The 16,800-nt window shown below is 41.8% G+C and overlaps 1 pseudogene; it reads right to left on the bottom strand.

Moving 5' to 3' along the window:
- Positions 1 to 3,702: 3,702 nt before the first annotated feature.
- Positions 3,703 to 5,048, bottom strand: LOC101596088 (annotated as a pseudogene).
- Between the last annotated feature and the right edge of the window lie 11,752 nt (positions 5,049 to 16,800).

The following is a 16,800-nucleotide window of genomic DNA, read 5'->3' as shown; positions in this document are numbered from 1 at the left end:
CAGAATTCTCTTCACCTCCCACAACACTTACATTAGTAATTAAAATATATAAATGTGTGCGTGTGTGATTTTTACAACTATCAGTTATTTAACCCAACTCACAGCAGCCATACCACATATTTATCTGAGAAAAAATACAAGTGAGTGTCCACCTGTCTCTAGACTCAAGATCATTGCCTGGGCTTGATTCCCAGCTCTGCCAATGGCTAGCTATATAAGCTTTGGGGAATTAATTACCCCCCCTTTTTCTGTTTTATTTTTTCAAGGTAGGGTCTCTCTCTGGCCCAGGCTTACCTGGAATTCACTACGTAGTCTCAGGGTGGCTTTGAACTCATGGCGATCTTCCTACCTCTGCCTCCCAAGTGCTGGATTAAAGGTGTGCGCCACCACGCCCGGCTTATTCCTTTTTTTTTTTTTTTTTAATTTTTAGCTTTCTCACCTGAAAGTATCTGGAAGACAATAGGACTTCTTTCAGAGAGTTGTTTTGAATATTTAAGAGGTAATGTGTAGAAAGTATTTGGAACAGAGCCCAGTGTGTAATAAACTCTCAAAGCCATGGCCACTGTTAATATCATATTTACTGTAATTATGTCCCAGCAGTCCACTCATGATTCTGATTTAAAGCTACCTTCTTATCTGGGTGTTTTTTTAATAGAGGGTTTGGTTCAGGGACCATGATAACAAAATCCATTTCCCTGTACCTTTTAATATTTCATTTCATTTTTTATCTGTAGATTTAATTTATAGCTCGGATCATCCTCAGAGGGATAAGAGACAGAAAAGAGCTCTATAATGCTTAACACTGACGATTCAGGGTCTTCTCTAGATTGTTTTTTGACCTGATGCCTTTGCATGTGTGCGATGCCTGTAGACATTTCATCTGGAGAAGTATTACACAGATGAGATTTTAATGACTCCAAGTCCTCAGGTTGACAGTGAGAAATTAAAGAAATATGACCACTGGTCCCAAAGAGGTAGTAGGATAGGAATGCTTTGATAGATCTTCCCCGGAAATCTCTGTCTTCAAAGGAACATGCTCTGAGCGATAAACAGGGAGAGACCACGCTGTAGTAAGGAGTACCCAGGAGGCATTTTTATGTCCCAGCATAAGTCTCTCCTTCCCTACTCAGGAAAGGTTGCATTCCCTATGGACACCAGTAGAGAATTGTAGGTTGTGTTTTTGTTTTTTTTTTTGTTAGGGGAATTATGATAATTTTATATATTTTAATGATTTTATATAATCATATACATTTAATATTTTTCTACTGGTCTTTTAAGCATATCCAGGTATACATAACTATGTATCTTCTAATACTTTAAGGCAACACATAGCCAGCTTCACAAGAGATAATGTAAAATCATCTTCTCAAAATTCAAGGCACATACATCTGAACTTACTTATGAATTCCAGAAATAATCTGAACAGGCCATTGAGTTTCATGGTCAGCTCAAAGTCAGGTCTCACAATGTGTGATGGATGCTTTTTTGTATTTGTTGTGTGTGAGAAATCAGTGACTAACTGGTGAGAAAATTACCTGTCATTTTCCAGAAAGAACTGATATAATAAGCAAACCACACGATTGTACGACGGTATCAACTAGAACTTAGCAGACAGGCTTTACTGCTGCCTTCTTGTGGAGCTAGAAGTTTTTATTCAGCAATTTTTTTATTTAGTTCAATCGGGTGGACAAATAAAAAGATAAATGCTACTTATTAAGGTTTTATGTCAGGTACTTTCTTTGACTTCTTACAGAACTTGTAGACCCATTAAGGTGAGTATCATTCTAGTTCCTGTTTAATACATGAGAGGACTGAGGTATATGTAATGAAAATACTGTACCTTATACCCTTCCAGGTGTGTTTTGACCCTTCTCTACTCTATTCTGTGGTCTGGACTCTGGGGTGATCTCAGGTTTTAAGTTTACAGCAGGAAGAAACTTTGCAATACTCTTAAAAACCCTGTCTTCCTTTGAAGGCTAAATGCCTTCAGGTCACTGTCAGAAAACTAGAAATGACTTTATTTCATTTCTCCCATTAGTGAAACAATTTGCTTGAGGATATTTCTTTTTACAAAACACATTTATTTATTTGTTTGCAAGAAGAGATACAGAGAATGGGTTTACCAGGGCTTCTAGCCATGACCAACGAACTCCAGATGCATGTGTCACTTTGTGCATCTGGCTTTACATGGGTACCGCTAAGGAATTGAAGCACCTTAACTGCTGAGCAATCTCTCCAACCCCTTGATGATATTTCTTAATGGGACCTTCTGGTCTCTAATGTATTATTTTCCTATGAGAGTCTAGATTTCGCTGAGGTGGAAGCATTAGAAACCCAAGATCTTCAAGGCTGGGAAGCAGACACTGAATTGGACAAGAAGGGTGAAATCTGTGAAGATTCTGAGTGCAAAAGCAAGATGTCCTTACGCAGTATTCCCTAGATTTTCCCTGGATAAGAAGCATTTCATCCAATACTTCATGAGCCAATGTTGGCTTAAAAACACTCAACAAATTACTAGAAAAATGAATCTACACAAAACAAGTCCTGTTATTATTTAGATCTACAGACAAAACTTACCTTGCAAACTGCTGTAAGTTTTTCAGTATTTGCTTTTAGTTTTTACATTCATTCACTGTGGACTGATATTTTATGTTTAAAGTGTTGATGTCTTAAATATTCCAGGACTGCATATTATACAGACTTCTAAACCTACCTTCTGGATATAACCTGGATGCTCATGATGGATGGATGTCTGTATCAATATAGCTCCTTTGAGCTAGTTAAGACATCACACTTCTCTCCTGTAGAATATCTTGACTTCAAAAGTATAATCAATTGTCAAGCAATTTACAATCATATTTGACTTTCTCTTGTCAAGGTAGCAGCAATAGCAGAAGCATTTGTTTGGGGAAATGATTCTGGAATCACCGAAGTGGTATAATTTCACAGAGGTAGTAAGTCAGCAGTTACATTAGTACAAGGAGGTAAGTAAACAAATCCAGGGAACTAGGTACCCTAAGACTGCAGTAGACTACTATTGACTTATTAGACAAATGTGGCAATTAGGGAGTTTTATTTGTTTTGTTTGCTTTCTTGCTCATTTCTGTTTTAAGTTGAGCAGCTTAAGTATGCTTTTTGTTTTCTATATTTTTATTTATTTATGAGAAATACAGAGAGAGAGAGAGAGAGAGAGCATGGATGCATCAGCACCTCTTGCCATTGCAGCCAAACTCCAGATGCATGAATCCCTTTGTGTGGCTGGCTTTACTTTGGTACTGGGGAATTGAACTGGGGATGTCAGGCTTTGCAAGCAAGTGCTTTTAACTGTTGAGCCATCTCCCTAGCCCAAGGATCCTTTTTTTTTTTTCCTCATTAAACTTTGTTTTAAGGGGTCTCAAAATTATGTGACAGGTTTTTGGTCAAGTTGTTTCCATTACAATGTACTGATTTTAAAATCTAATAACTTAAAACTGCCACATACACATACATAAACTGCTGCACACACACACACACACGCACACACGCACACACGCACACAAGCACACAAGCACACAAAACGGTCTACAAAACATTTTCCTTTCCTTCTGAAGGTTTTGTGATGCATTGTTATCATTAAGAAGTCTTTTACTATTAAACTTAAATGGCCAATTGAGACAGACAGTTCTGAGATGTTCTTCCACCACGGATTACGACTGGGGTGGCAGGTGTCAGGGGTCATATTCATTTAGCCTTCTGAGCTTTCTGGGCAGATGTGGCGACCTTGCCAGCTCCAGCAACCTTCTTGCCCACAGCATGGATGCCACCACAGCAACTGTCTGCCTCATGTTACAAACAGCAAAATGACCCAGGGAAGGGTAGTCAGAGGAGCTCTCCACGTGCACGGGCTTGCCAGGAACCACGTCAACGATGGCAGCGTTTCAGGAACTTGGGTACTTCTTCCAGCTTCTTACCAGAAGGACGATCAATCTTTTCTTTCAGCTCAGCAAACTTGGAAGCTATGCGCGCTGTGTGACAATCTAGCCCAGGGGCACAACCAGCACTGATTTGGCCTGGGTGCCTCACGACAATCACCTAAGCGGTAAAGCCTGCTGGCACCAGCAACATTGCCACGGAGGACGTCTTTGACAGGCACATCCTTCACATTGAAGCCCACGTTGCCCTCCAGGGAGAGCTTCACTCAGAGCCTTGTGGTGCATTTCAACAGACTTGACTTCAGTTGTGGTGATGGGAGCAGAGGTAACCACCATGCTAGGTTTGAGAACACCTGTTTCTGCTCGACCCACAGGGACAGTTCCAATACCTCCAGTTTGATAGACATCCTGAAGGGGCAGACTCAGAGGCTTGCCAGTTGGGCGAGTGGGTGCTATGATGCAATCTAAAGCTAACAGCAGTGTGGTTCCACTGGCACTGCCATCCTTGCGGGGGACTTTCCATCCCTTGAACCATGGCATATTTGCACTTGGCTCCAGCACGTTGTCACCATTCTAACCAGAAATCGGCACAAATGCTACTGGGTCAGGGTGGTAGCCCATTTACTTAATGTAGGTGCTGACTTCCTTAACAATTTCTTCGTGTCTCTTCTGACTGTAGGGTGGCTCTGTGGAAAATATTTTTTGACACCAACAATTAGCTGTAACACATCCAGCGTGTAAGCCATGGGAACATGCTCTCGGGTCTGTCCATCCTTGGAAATGCTAGCTTCAAATTCACCAACACCAGCAGCAACAACCAGGACAGCACAGTCAGACTGAGAAGTGCCTGTAATCGTGTTTTTGATAAATTCTCTGTGTCCTGGAGCATCAATGATAGTCTTGCTGGTCTCAAATTTTCACAGGGTTGCTAAGCTCACGCTTGGCTTTCAGTTTGTTCAAGACCCTGGCATATTTGAAGGAGCCCTTGCCCATCTCAGCAGCCTCCTTCTCAAATTTCTCAATGGTTCTTTTGTCGATCCCACCATATTTGTAGATCAGATGGCCAGTAGTGGTGAACTTGCCTGAATCTATTTGTCCAGTGATGACGATGTTGATATGAGTCTTTTCCTTTCCCATTTTTGCTCCCGTTTAGTGGTGGTTTTCAAGACACCTGCGTTCTGACGGCAAACCTGTTGCAGAAAAAAAGCCCAATTTACTTTTAAAATGATGGGAGAGAGAAAAATGGTGGACAAAGTAGGTGACAATGAGATTCTGAGGATGAGGATGGAGGTCAGCTAAGCCAGAGACAGGCATGAGTTCACCTTCTAGGGTCCAGTCAGTCAGAAGATATGCATACAAAGTTGGAGCTTGAGGTCAGAGCATGGAGTTTGAAAGGAAGCTGGATGCAGCATAGAAATGATAAAGAACATGCTAGAACCCAAAGGCATGAGTAAGACCCTCCTGAGGATAGATTTTTTTTTTTTTTTTTGGTCTTTGACATTAGTGATAAGTGTCCTGAATAAACCAGAGCTGCTTCGTCAATCAAATATACCTACTTGACCTGAGCCAGAGAAATCAAAGAAGGGTTCAGGGAGGGAACAGTTGTAAGCCTGGCTGTCGCCTCCTGCTGGGTGGGGTGAGTCAGCAGATCTATCAAGGATGGGTGTGAACTACAAAACTCTGACGCTCCCCTCTGTCTTCCAAATATCTTGTGAAGCTCATCCTTGCTGGAAATAGACAAGGAAGATAATTTTTGTTTTGTTTTATTGTTTTGGTCGGGGGGTGAATGTACTTTAGCTTAGTCAAAGTACTAAACTAACATAGCTGGTTGTATTTGCTCTTATTCTCTAGTCACCACAGAGAGGAAACAGACAACAGGCCCAAAGTAAGAGTGCGTCCAAACCGGTTTTGATGAACCAGTGAGTCTATTGGGGTTTACTTACAGACCAGGGTGAGGAGGTGCTGGCAGGAGCACGAGTGACTCAAAGGCAGCTGCATCACTGAAGAGCCCACCCCAGCAGCATCTCAGGTGCACACTTCACAACCTGCCAGCAGCGCGGCTGCTCACAGGGTCTCCGGCACACTACCCCCCATTCGGTAGTTCTGCAAGTCAGGTCAGTCAGCGTCTCCTGAAAGTATTTGGCCTGAGTCTTCTGAGCCTTCCTCCCTGCTCCTTGGGAGGCTAAGGAGGTAAACATGTCTGGGAGAGCTGAACCTAACCGGTCATAAGAGCATCCCCACCCACATGACAGAAGCAGTAAACAGCTGATGGACAGGGTGCGGGGGAGGGTCCACCCAGCTGGCTGTCTGCAGGTTGTGCGGTGGGTGCTTCAGAGACATAGCTTACGTGATTCATCACCTATGCATCTACTGACTTTCTGGTAATGCAGCTGCCTTTGAATCATCCATGCTCATGTAAGTAAGCCCTCACCCATGCTCTGTGAGTGACCCCAGTCAACTACTCATTGTTCACCAAGTTGATCTTTGGTATTATCATGTTTTGTTCCATTGTCTGTACCCTACCTGGGGGCTTACCTCTCCCTTGGGAAAAAAATGTTCATGCAAAGTAGTCAGTTTTTTTTTTTTTTAATCTTTTCTCACCTGGTTCTAATTTCTCCCCCAGTGGTAGTGTTGTGTGTTGGGAGTGAGAAGGGAATGCTGGAAGGTGTGCAGAATTAGAAGAAGGGATGATGTTGGTGATGATGAAAATGGACTAAAGACAGCGGAAGAGTTTTAAAACGCTGCAGCATACAATGAGACTATGATGTGCTGTATTCAACTTTGTTCATCCTTGCGCTGAAGTTCCCCACCAGTGCAATATGGCAAGAAAAATAAAGAAGTAAATTGTATTTTCAGATTGCATGACTATTTATAAGAAAATCTAAGGCATCTGTAAAACAACTAGTGGAACTAATAAACTAATTCAGGGAGACCATTGATAAAATGTCAACACACACAAGCAAATTAACATTTTAGGGGTAAGGATATAGCTCAATGGCTAAAGTGCTTGTTACAAAAACTTTCTGAGAAGAGTTTGGATCCCAAGGATCTAGATAAAAACTGGACACCAATTTGCACACACATCTGAAATTCCAATGTACTGATAGCAACAGGAGGTGGAGTCAAGACAATCCCAAAGTTAGAGGGCCAGTTAGTTTGGTCTCCCCACTGGCATAATAACAAGAGAGATCCTGTGTCTAGAAAAGTGGAGAAGCAAAAAACCAAACTCCCAGAGGGGTTACTCATATGCACAGTGGAACATGTGCACCCCCCCCCACAATACACAAATACACACAAAATTTTTATCATGAAGCTCTGGAAATTGAACTCATAGCCACATACATAGTAGGCAATTGTTCTGTCACTTAACTGTAACTCAGGCCATCAATTATAGTTTTACATACTAACAATAATTAGAATCTGAACTAAAATAAGATTCCTGTAGCACCAAAAATGTAAAATAGCTCTGACTACATTTAATGAAAAAATATGTAAGACAGCCACTGAAAACTACAAAATGTTGTTGACTACAATGAAGAATCACCTAAGTAGTAGGTTGAGAAATAATGTTATGTTCATAGACTGAGGTGCCTTACATTAGAAAAATGTCAGAAATGGGTAATTTGATTGATGGATTCAATTCACTTCTGATCCTAATTCCAGTGGTTTTTGTAATAAAAAGAAATTGGGACTGAGTAAATGGCTCAGTGGGTAAAGTATTTGTCATGCAATTATGAGGATCCAAGTTCAGATCTCAGCACACATGTAAAATGCTTGGCATGGTGGCATGCAGCTATAATTCCAGAACTGGTGATGTGGAGATAAGAGGGTCTCTGGAGCTGTCTAGCTAGCTGGTTTAGCTGGGATGGTGAAGCAGGACCTCAGAGGTTGCTGAGAGCTCAACACTAAAGACAACTGAGCACACCCTCCAAGGCTCAGGGAACATTGTGGAATGGAGGGTAGAAAGACTGCAAGAGCTGCAAGGTGTGAAGGCGTATCCTGAGGTGTTAGCCCTACCCCCAAACAGAGACTGACTGGTGCCTTCTTGACCCAACAGTAAACAATCATATTGAGAAGGGCCCTCAGTGGAATGGGCACAGGGGAGAATGATCATGTGAGTGTAACCCAATGGGAATATGGTCAATATGCAAGACATTAAAAATAAGTAAACAAAGTGTTAGAATAAAATACTGTCTCAAAGAATGAAGTGGAGAAAAATTGAGAAACGCAATGGACATATGGCCTCCACACACATGCATACACGTTTGCATGTGTATCCACACAAACCTGTGTGTCCACACACACACACATACCACATAGAAGTAAGCATGCAAAAAAATAGGATAAACTGGCAAAAATCTGATTTTAAAGTTGATATGGAGACACAAAGCCATCCAAGAAGTTGTCATGACATGAATAAATATGAAAAATGACCAGTTCTTTGTAAAGAATGTGCCATAGGTGTATGGTATAGTGGAACATAGCAGAATCAATGGAGTCCAGCAAGAGACTCAAACTTACATTGTCAATGATTATATACAAAGGTACCAAAACAGCTTATCTTAGGCAAAGATGAGCTTTATTTCTTCCTTAAAGCACACACAAAGGGGAATTTGAGATGGATTATGGGCCTAAACATATAAGCCAAAAATATATAGATTTAGGAGAAAATGTAGGTAAATTTCTACACAACTGGATTGTAAAGATTTCCCAGATGAGACACAAGAAAGAAAAAGAGAGAAGATAAATTAATTTCATCAAAATGAGCCAAGAAGCTATAGACAGCAACAAGAAATCACCAAATGGGGTTAAGGAGATAGATCTGTGGGTAAAGAGCTTGCTGAGCAAGGATGAAGGGCCTCAGCTCATATCCCATGCACCCATGTAAAAGGCAGGGCTCAGCAGTGTGAGCCTACAATCACAGTGCTAAGAGGTAGAAATGAGAAAATCTCTAGGGCTTACTGGATAGCTAGTCTAGCTGAATCTGTGAGCCTCACATTCAGTGAGGAACCATGACTCAAAAAAAAAGATAATGGATTTGGGAAAAAAGTATACTAAGTGAGGTAATCCAGGCTCAGAACATCAAATGCCATATGCTGCCTCTCATATGTGGATTCTAGGTTCAAATGTTGAGAATTGTTTGTGAGTTGGAATAAAAGTCAGTAGTTGAGGCCAGGGAGCTAGAAAGAGGCCATGAGGGAAGGAAGAGGAGAAGGCATAAGGGGAGGGTAGAGTAGCTATGTCAGTAGAGGGGCAGAATACTGGGGGAAGGGTTGAGAAATGGTCTAAGGGGAGGGGAGAGAGGGAAATAAGGGGGAGGATTGTTGTGGTGGTTTGATTCAGGTGTCCCCCATAAACTTAAGTGTTCTGAATGCTAGGTTCCCAGCTGATGGATATTTGGGAATTAATGCCTCCTGGAGGGAGTGTATTGTTGGGGGCGGGCTTATGGATATTAAAGCCAGTTTCCCCTTGCCAGTGTTGGGCACACCCTTCTGTTGCTGTGGTCCATCTTATGTTGGCCAGGGGGTGATGTCCACCCTCTGCTCATGCCATCGTTTTCCCCTGTCATCGCAGAGCTTCCCCTCGAGCCTGTAAGCCAAAATGAATCTCTTTTTCCCAGAAGCTACTTGGTTGGGTGATTTCTACCAGCAATGTGAACCGGACTGCAACAATTGTTAAGCAAAATTTAAGATGTTATGAAGGGCCAGACAGATGGCTTAGCAGTTAAGGTGCTTGCCTGTGAAGCCTAAGGACTAAGGTTCTATTCTTCAGGTCCCATGTAAGCCAATACACAAGGTGGCTCATGTGTCTGGAATTCATTTGCAGTATCTAGAGGCCCTGGCACACCCATTCTCTCCCTCTCTCTCTCTCTCTCTCTCTCTCTCTCTTCCTCCCTCTCCTTCTCCATAATAAAGAAATAAAAATAAAAATAATTTTAAAAAAGATGTTATGGATGAGTCATATGGAAATCCACTTCTTCTCTATCTAATAATATGTATGTTAAAAAAGAGAGAGCTTTGGCAGAAGTATTCTGTGAAGGTAGATAATGGTGTTGCCCTGAAACCATAGATTGTTCTTAGAAAAATTTCAGTGTCAGCAATGGGATACCTTCCAGTGAGCTATTGGGTTGGGGAGGCTACTCATGCCCCCAAAACATTATAGGCCATTGCCAAGGCTCCAGATTGCTCATCAGAACTAGATGGCAAGACAATGATTCCAATTAAAAAACGAACTATGTCCTAAGAACAAGGACAATATGTTTGAATAAGTGTATAGAATGTGATCTATATAGTTAGTCAGCAGAAAAATGCAAAATAGCCCTACGCTCTTATAGCTAAGAATAACAAAGATTGACCACCCCAGGTACCAGCAAGGAGGTAGAATAGCAGAGCACTCAGAAATCACTGCTGGTAAATGGTGTAACTATGTTTGAAAAGTAACTGGCAGCTTTTATGGAATAGTCTTGCAATTCCACCTAATCCCTAGATAGAGCAGCCTTTGGGAAGTGTAGCTGTGCTGGAGGAGGTGAGTCACTGAGGGTGGGCCTTGAAGTTTATTAATCCAGCTCACTTTGTGTTCAGAGCTAGCTCTCTCTATTGATGCTTCCTCTCTGCTGCTGTGACAGGATGTGACACCCTGGCTGCCTGATCTGCCATGTTTTCCCTGCCATGACAGAAGTAAGCTGAAATAAACCCCTTCGTTCCACCAACTCCTTCTATCTGGTGGTTCATCCCCAGATCTAGAAGGTTGTTACTGCAGTGGTGACAGAAGCTTCCTTATAATTGCTTCAAATGAGAAACAGTCAAGATAGTCATTAGAAAAAAAAATGTACAAACAGCATATTTATACAATGGAATAACCAGCAGCAATGAACAGAAATAAATGATACATGCAACAATGAAGATAAATCACTTAGATATTTCGCTGGCTGAAAGAAGCCAAACACAAGAGAACAAACTGCACAATTCTATTAATTTAGCTTTAAAATAGATAAAACTCACCTGTGGTGAAGCAGAAAAACGTCATCACGGGTGGGAACTGAGACACTGGGAACAAGAAGAATTTCTGCTGTGCTATAGAGATATTGATAGGGTTATTGATAGGTTACACCAGTGTGTTCATTTTCCAAAGTTCATGAACATTGCACATTGACGATTTATACATCTCATATAGATTTTATCTGAATATAGAACTAGAAATAAAAATTTCAACTCCAGTTAAGTGGTTTGCTTTTCACAGCAGAATGAGTTAGCGATTCCAAAACTACCTTTTGTGTATTGTAGCCTTGAGTCAAACAGAAAATATGTTGATGATAATGAGATACAGGCTTTTCACTGTAGGAGAAGCAACTTGTAGATATGAAAAGGGAAGACAGTCGGATGTTTGCTTTGCTATTTGATTAGAATTAAAGATACTAGTATAAAACAATATTTTACAAATGTGTGTGTGTGAGTGTGTGTGTGTGTGTGTGTGTGTGAGTGTGTGTGTATCCTAGTCTTATTTGCTGAAAGGGTGCAGAAAGAATGATACTATAACAATAAATGGATACAGTAGCAATGAATCTATATGGACCTAGTCTATAAATGGAGTTCGGGACTCCTTTGGTGCTGCATGTCAGGTTCTCTAGAGGAACAGAAATGAGAGAATGAATACATTTTAGGGAATTTATAGGACTGGCTTTCACAATGCATGTTGCACAGTATCAACGTGTTTGTTTATAGATTGAAAAGTCTGAGAACTCAGTAGCTGCTCATGAGACTGTATGACTCGGCAGTTCCAACCTGGTTGCTGGAGGTCTGGAGGATTCTTGGAGAGCCACTGTTCCTTAGTCCATGTTGGAAGGCTGAAGAAGCCCAGTTCTGGTGTCAGCAAAGGATAGCAGGAGCAGGGTAGATGCACCAGGGAGAGGTGAAGGCAGGCAAGGAAGAGAACCTCTTTCCCCCCCCCCCCCCCGGGAACCTCTTTACCAAGGGGCTGCCCATGCTGGGGAAGGGTCAGCCTTGTTAGTTAATCTTTCTTGGAAATTTCCCCTAGACCTGCCCAAGAGGTGTGTCTCTTACTGGGTTCCTTATCCAGTCAAGTTAGCAATGAAAATATACCTTTATGGGTGAGAACTTCGGACCTACACAAAGGAGTGCGTTCCCAATGGTTCCATATGTTTGGTTCCATCGAGTATGGAAATGATGATGGTAGGTTAGAACACATTTGGTAAAATCAGAAGCTACGAGCCCACACTGATGAAAATGATCAATGAGTCAGCAAATGGAGAAGAGAGAAACTTGCTTCCTCAACTTAGAATGTCAACTGATAAGCAGATGGATGGGTTGATGGAGATAGAAAAGCATCAAAGAACACCGAGAATTTGCAATCAAAGTTTTATGAAGGAACTGGTAGTCACAGTTTCATAGAAGTCTATGTACGAATTATTTATTTATGACAACAGGAAAGTAGCCAATGTATGAAACCTGGCAGATGCTGCTTGAGCCAGATGATTTGGAGGGACATTCTATAAACAACAGGCTCTTCCAAAATACCAAGGTCAAGAAAATCGAGGGAATACAAAGGGACATTCTAGAGATGAAGGGAACTTATAAGCCATTACAGCTAAATGCAATGTGTGACCTGAATTGAAAAATAGGTTGGATGGGGAGAGGGTCTATAAAAGACATTGCTGGGAAAAATCAGTGACATTTGTGTATAGGCTGGATCTCAGGATGACATTGGATTAATGATAAAATTTCTTGAGTTTGGGTTGGAGATATGGCTTAGCAGCTAAAGGCACTTCTTAGCAAAGCCTGACTGCCCAAGTTCTATTCCCTAGTACCCATGTAAAGCCAGGTTCACAAAGTGGCACATGCATCTGGACTTCTGTAATGACAAGAGGTCCTGGCGTGCCCATTTCCTCTCTCTCATTCTTTCTGTCCCCTCTCTATTTCTCCCTGCAAATAAAGAAAAAATTAAATAATTTCTTGAATTTGAAAAGTATAATGTGGTTAAGGAAGAGAATATTTTTATTTCAAGAAATATATACAAAATAGATGAACAAGTTATATGATATCTACAACTCTACAAATGTGTCAAGGAAATAATACCTAATAAATAAAAATTTAAAAATACACGTGTATAATTATGAATCAAATGAGGGGACAGTGTAAGAATTAGATAAAGGCTGTTGAGGTTTTCTTAAATTTGTCTTATAAATTTTATATAAGCTTGGAATTGCATAAAATTAATGAGGAGGGGAAAAGTGAGGGAAGGACAGAGATCTTGGACATGTAATTTTTAAATTTTACTTTTATTAATTGTGAACTTTATTTTACAAACATATTGCATAGCAGCAGCAGGTTTCTATCAGGTTACCTCTACCCCACCCCCATTCCACTGGGGGGGGGCATCCTCAGAGGGATTCTCGGTACTTGTGGTGGGGTCAGGAATGCACCAGTCAGCAGACATGGTTGTGGAAGAGGATGCCCCGAGGCCAGGCTCTTCAGCATCATGAGGTCTTGGCTAAACAAGCTGAAGCTGTCCCTGGGTTGGCAGGCGCCAACAGGCAAAAGGTGATGATTACAAGTCTATAAATCAAAGAGCTGGTTTAGACCATAAAATTGGAAGTTAAAAAATGCATGTCAAGCTGTAGGAAATTTAATTCCTTTGCATATATTATTCTGAGGGTTACTTTATAATTACAAGCATAACTAATGCAAAGTTACATACTTTGTTATTAAGGATCTTGTGGGGGCAAGGACAACACACCCGGAACAGAGGCAGGCATCTCTCTCTCTCTCTCTCTCTCTCTCTCTGTCTCCCTCTCTCTCAGTGTGTGTGTGTGTGTGTGTGTGTGTGTGTGTGTGTGTGTGTGTGTGTGTTGTGCACACATGTGCGTGCATAATCCAGGCATATTAAACTTACTTGGATCATCCCAGTGTCCCTCCCAGGCAGATTCAAACAGCTGCATTTTGCAGAGGGTAGGCAGAAGTTAAAACACAAAAATAATTGTTTTGACCAACATCATAGGCAAGAATGGCAGAAAGGGTAACTCGGAAGCTCATTGCCCCCATCCACAAAGCCAGCCGCATGATAGGTGGGATCTTGGCCTATTGCTTCAGATGGCTGCTGGAACCTTGACTCAACCCTCCCACAAAGAAATCTTAAGTTGTAGCTGCCTGGTCATGAGTGTTCAGGAACTAGCTGTGTAAACCAGGTGTGGTGATGCTGATCTGTAAGCCCAGCAACACTTTAGAGATAGAGGTAGGAGGGTCAGAAATTCACTGTCATCCTTGGCTACACAGTGAGTTCCTAACACAGGGCTGGAGAGATTGATCAGTGGTTAAGGTGCTTGCCTCCAAGGCCCAAAGACCTGAGTTCAGTTCCCCAGTACTTATGTAAAGCCAGATGCAGACAGTGGCACACGCATCTGGAGTTTGTTTGCAGTGGCTAGAGGCCCTGGCATGCTTAATTCCCTTGCAATTTTTCTGTCTCGCTCTCTCCTTGTAAGTAAATAAATAAATGAATGATAAAGCATAAGCATTAAAAAAAAAAACCAGAAAGAAACCTCATGATATCATTATGAAGTATGCATTGCAGAACCCACTTTGTGAACTGGAGGGCTATGACAAGTGCGACTTTCTATGAGCTCTATAGTTAGTAAGCTCACACAAACGCAGTAGTGGCGCATAGCCATGGTGGGTAACCAACTGCTCTTGATTTGGCTAACTGATCTGCTCAGTGGAACTGGAGCTGGAGCTGGGAAACAAGTCAGAACCATGTCCAAAAAACATTATCAAGCTCCCACCAATCATGGGCTACAAGAGGGCCTACACCTATTAAATTCTCTCTAAAATAACTGTGGTTATCCCATTTATCTGGTGCTGACCTCACTCTCCACTGGAGATTCTGTTTCTCCTTTTCAGATGGATACAGATCCTGAGGAGAGAATCAGCCCATCACACCTCACCAGGACCCCAGCCTAAACCGTAGAGTAATTGGGAAAATGAGTAAGAGTGCTGCTTTCTTGGCGAACCTGGTACCAGCACAAAGGTGAAGGAGATAGACACAGAGAAAACTCAACTCCTAACAAACCAGATATCCAGAGACACAGAGGTTCCCAAGACCTCATCACTGAAGTAGATCTAAAACGATCCCAACATGGCTCAGGGAAATTTGCGGGAGAGGGGACAGAAAGATTGTTAGAGCCACATGTTAGGTAATTATGCACAGAGCCATTGCCTCCTACCCATACTGATGGTTAACCCCACAATGCATGACCCACATTCCCCAACAAGGAGGGTCCCTGAGGAGGGGGGAGGACAGGGAGGAGGCTAACGATGGTACCAACATGACTGAATACACACTGTGTACATAACTAATACAAAACAAAGAGTAACTTCTAGGCACCTAGTCCTGCTAATCTGAACGGTAGTTGATACATTTCATTGCTCAACTCTCTGTGGCCATGGCAAGGTTTCTGGGGCCCAGAGAGTCCAGGCTGGAACCCGTATCCAGAGTGTGGCTTCAGACACTCAGTGCCAGCGTTCGTCCCCAGCACGACTCTCAGAGCTGATGTCCCTTTCACCTTCTCATTCATGGACATAACTGAGGCCAACTCCTCAGGCACTGATGTCAGTCCGGTCATGAAAAGATGGCAAGATACAGCTTTCGCCTTCATGAGACTGACTTCTGTTTCTATGGAAAACTCCCCAAATACGTGCATTTCCTCAATTAGGTTGTACTGTCTCTTAAGAGAAGGGATGAACAAACTCTAATATATTCATTCACAAAATAAGCAGCCACTGCATATAAAAGCCAAGAAAGGCTTAAAAAGAACATGTTGATCCAAGGGGGAGACAAAAGTTTAATATAGTTTAGTTCTATTTATGTAAGAGGGTAGATAAAATAACTGCCTGGTGATAGGACACGGAATAGTGATCTGTACTGACTGGAAGGGAACATGGACTGTTTTTATGGTGGTATAGAAAAATTTTCATCCTAATCCTCAGTGTTAGTTTCTTCTTACCAAGGCAACAGGAGGGAAACTGAATAACCATGTGAGATAGGGATATGCTAATTTGTTCTGATACAATGCAGTAACTATTTATATATGCATATATATTATATATGTCATGTATATGTCTTAAAATATCATATCTACTTTAAATGTACACAATAAAATTTATAAAAGTGGCATGTTCAAGAATTATGTGTTCCATGGGTCAGTGATACTGAAGTTTTTTAAAAAAAATTTTTGAGGCAAGCCCAAAAGTGCTAGGATTAAAGGCATGTGCCACTATGCCTGGCCTGGCACACACTTTTAATCCCAATGCTCAGGAGGCAGAGGTAGGAGGATCACTATGGGTTCAAGGCCATCCTGAGACTACATAGTGAATTCCAGGTCAGCCTGAGCTAGAATGAGACCCTACCTTAAAAAAAAACAAAAAAACTTAGCCAGGCATGGTGGTATATACCTGTAATCCCAGCACTCGGGAGGCTGAGGTAGGAGGATTGCCATGAGTTCAAGGCTACCCTGAGACTACATAGTGAATTTCAGGTCAGTCTGGGCTAGAGCAAGACCCTACCTTGAAAAACAAACAAACAAACCAAAAAAGTCTTTATGATATCCATCACTGTACAATGAGTATACTCCAATAATATTTTTTTTTAATTTTTTATTTATTTATTTGAGAGGGACAGACACAGAGAGAAAGACAGATAGAGGGAGGGAGAGAGAATGGGCGTGCCAGGGCTTCCAGCCTCTGCAAACAAACTCCAGATGCGTGCGCCCCCTTGTGCATCTGGCTAACGTGGGACCTGGGGAACCGAGCCTCGAACCGGGGTCCTTAGGCTTCACAGGCAAGCACTTAACTGCTAAGCCATCTCTCCAGCCCTCCAATAA

This window comes from Jaculus jaculus, chromosome 11 (genome assembly GCF_020740685.1).
Source record: "Jaculus jaculus isolate mJacJac1 chromosome 11, mJacJac1.mat.Y.cur, whole genome shotgun sequence".
Taxonomy (NCBI): Eukaryota; Metazoa; Chordata; class Mammalia; order Rodentia; family Dipodidae; genus Jaculus; species Jaculus jaculus.
Note: the sequence above shows the minus strand (reverse complement) of the source record. Positions and strands in the feature narration are given on the sequence as shown.